This window comes from Silene latifolia, chromosome 1 (assembly GCF_048544455.1).
Source record: "Silene latifolia isolate original U9 population chromosome 1, ASM4854445v1, whole genome shotgun sequence".
Classification (NCBI taxonomy): Eukaryota; Viridiplantae; Streptophyta; class Magnoliopsida; order Caryophyllales; family Caryophyllaceae; genus Silene; species Silene latifolia.
The window spans coordinates 85,767,793-85,771,344 of record NC_133526.1 but is presented as its reverse complement, the minus strand read 5'-3'; the positions used below and the strand labels follow the sequence as shown (position 1 = coordinate 85,771,344).

At 39.7% G+C, this 3,552-nt stretch overlaps 1 non-coding gene across 1 annotated transcript; it reads left to right on the top strand.

Moving 5' to 3' along the window:
- The first annotated feature begins 1,231 nt into the window (after positions 1–1,231).
- Positions 1,232–1,338, top strand: LOC141617800 (small nucleolar RNA R71). The gene has a single exon (XR_012531213.1). It is a non-coding gene; the product is annotated as a small nucleolar RNA R71 (small nucleolar RNA).
- Positions 1,339–3,552: the final 2,214 nt, after the last annotated feature.

The following is a 3,552-nucleotide window of genomic DNA, read 5'->3' as shown; positions in this document are numbered from 1 at the left end:
GAAGGCGATAGTCTCAAGCTTCCGGATCGACTTCTTCTTTGTGAGGATATCTTTCATGTATTTCGCATAGGCCGGCACGTGATTGATTAATTCCGTGAAAGGAATTGAGACTTCCAAATTCTTCACAATTTCCATGAACTTTCCAAGTTGATCATCAAATTTGGGCTTGGCTTGACGACTTGGAAAAGGGAGTCTAATCACAATGGGCTCCTTCTCCTTGGCCTTGTCTTCATTTTTCTTTGAACTTTCTTCTTTTGATGATTCTCCATCTTTAGAGTTTTGCACAATTTCTTCCTTTTCACTAGCTTCCACAACTTCATTCTCAACTTGCTTCTTCGGTGCTTCATACCTTGTACCACTTCTCAAGTGAATGACACTAACCGTTTCATGTCTAGGGGGATTGCTTTGAGGTGGTAATTGCCCCTTTTGTCTTTGTGAGCTTGAAGATGCTAGTTGAGTCAATTGTGTTTCCAACATCTTTGTGTGAGCTAGAATGTTGTTGATGGTGGTTTCCTTTGCTTGGCTATGTTTTTGCATTTGAGTGAAAAATTCTTGTTGATTCTTTTGCATTTGGAGGACCGCTTTTTGGACATCAAAACCTTGGTCATTTTGGTGATTGTATGGATTTTGATTTTGGTAACCTTGGTTTTGATTGTAAAAGGGTCTTTGATTTTGGTTTCTCATGGGTGGTGGAGTGTATGTTGTTTGAGGGTTTTGAACATTTTGGCTTTTGTATGAGAGATTTGGATAGAATTTGGTGTTTTCATTGTAAAAGTTGGAATAAGGGGTACCACTCTTGTATGCTTGGAAAGCATTCACTTGTTCATTTGTTCCCCTACATTCACCTTGGTCATGTCCCAAAGTTCCACAATTCTCACATATCCCACTTGGGATTGATGAGGATGCCGTCATGGCATTAACATGATGCTTTGATGATTTTGAGTTTTCCTCAAGTCTAGCCATAGCTTGTTCAAACTTCAAGTTGATTGTGTCAATGTGAGCACTAAGTTGAGCACCCAATTGAGTAACGGAGTCCACTTCATGCTTTCCTCCTCTAGTAGCCTTGCGAGGTCTACTATATTGTGAGTTATGGACCGCCATTTCCTCAATCTTGTTCTATGTTTGATTGTCATCAACTTCGGTGAACATTCCATTTGATCCCATATTGAGAATGTTCCTAGAATCTTCACATAAACCATTCCAAAATTGTTGTACCAAAAACCATTCGCTAAGTCCATGGTGAGGACATGAGCGACAAATTCCCTTAAAACGCTCCCAAGCTTCATACAAAGACTCTTCATCCCTTTGCTTAAAACCCGTAATTTGAGCTCTTAGCATGTTAGTCTTTTCCGGTGGGTAGAATTTTTTGTAGAAAGCTAGAGCCAACTTCTTCCAAGAATCTATTCCAAGGGTGGCCTTATCAAGGCCCTTCAACCATTGCTTCGCGGTGCCGATTAAGGAAAAAGGAAATAAGACCCATCTAATTTGGTCTTGAGTCACGCCCGTTTGAGAGATTGCATCACAATAGTCGCAAAAGGTTTCCATATGAGAATGAGGGTCCTCACTAGGCATCCCCCCAAATTGGCTCCTCTCAACTAATTGGATGAAGGCGGACTTGGCAATAAAATTTCCGGTTAGATGTTGCGGTGTAGGAGTACCATTTTGCGATTCTCCTCGGTGGGAGTGGAGTGTGACGAGAATTTAGGCATTGTAGGTGGATTTTGTGGGGTATTGTGTAATGGGTTCTCTTCTCCTTCTATTGCGAAAGGATTGACAAACTCACTAGTGGGTTGAACAACTTCACTAATACCTCTTAAATTCCTCCTAACAAGTCTCCTATTGTTCGTCAAGGTTCTTTCGATTTCACGGTCAAAAGGTAACAAATCACCTTGTAACCTTCTAGACATGCAAAATATCAAACAACTCGAAAACAATTAGAACAAACCTTGAGGAGTTTTACTTCCTCAAGGAGAAGAAAGACACAACTAATAACAATAAAAAGAAATCTAAATCAAACAAACACCGTCCCCGGCAACGGCGCCATTTTTGATGCGATCCCGCTAGGTGTTCACAAATTAAGGTGTGGTCGTTGGGTCACGGTCGAATCAAAACACAATTTATAACTTCACAAACAACTCTACAATTAGTAAAGAGGCAAGTAAAGGTCGGATCCCAAGGGACGGGAGTTGAAATGAGATTTCTATTGAAACTAATGGTGTCTAAGGGGTGTCACAAATTGGGTTGATGTAGAAGGTTACTAAACTAAAATAGCAATGAAAATAAACAAGCAAGATGAATTAAAGGGGTGTAAACAATTGATTAAAGGCACTAGGGTGTCATGGGATCATAGGGGAATCATGGGATATGATCATACAAACATGTTCTCAAATTATAAGCAAGCAATTATTGTTGTGATGGATTGAGTTGGGTTATATCTTACAATCCTAGGAAAGTTTGGGTCCCGGAGCCGAATCGATTAGATTGTACAACACCTACAAGTCGACTTAATCTTCCCTACTCAACAACATGCATGGTCTAATGAGACTCGAGTTGGGTTATGTCTTACAAGTCTCATTGAAAAGATAGAAGATGATAGTAAATGCAAGGATTCGTAGGCTTAGCATTTCATCAAATATAACATGTGCATGAGTTGAGATCAAAACAAGAAAGCAAATAAAACATGAAAGCATATTAATTTAAGCATGAATCATTCCCCATGTTGGTTTCCCCTACTCACCCATTAACCCTAACTAAGAGACTACTCACTCATTATCATGTTGATCATGCTAGCAAGGTTGTCAATCATACCAACAAAATGAAATATGATGAATAAATGAAAGTAATTAACAATAATTAAAAAGGGATTAAGAGATTATACCTACTAATGATTCCAATAATAAAGCAAAGATAAAGAAGTACTTGAATGCTTGATTGAGAGGTTGTCAATCTCCCAATAATAACCCAAATAATCTTCAATTACCCAAAATAAAGGATGAACAAAAGAGAGATTAAAGAACTAAAACTTGGATTAAAACTTGATTAATACTTGATTACAATATTAAAGAGAGATTTGATTGATATTAACTACACTAATTATTGATAAGAAGAACATGCTCCTCTAATTAGACTAATGGGGTATTTATAGTGGAAATTAGGGAGGATGCATTAGGGTTAACTAAGGGCTAAACTAGTAATTACACTTTTTAGATTGAGCAAGGAGGAGCCGGTATTTTTCGAGAGAAGGGCTTCTTTCTTCGTAGCTTGGAGAAGACAATCCGTGCTGTGCTGGAATCCGGGCGGAATAAGGTCGGGACGGGCGGATTCTGGCGTTGGAATCCGAGCGGATTCAAGGGAATCCGGGCGGATTGTGGAGGTGGAATCCGGGCGGATTAAGGCAAAGCCGCTCGGATTGTGCTGCTGCGGGACGGACGGATTGGTGACAATCCGCTCGGATTGTCAGTCAGCAACAAATCTTCTTCTTTTCTTCCCTTTTCTTCATAAATTCCTTGGGGATTTCCTTGGGGACTCAAGGATCCTTTCTCAACTTTGCTC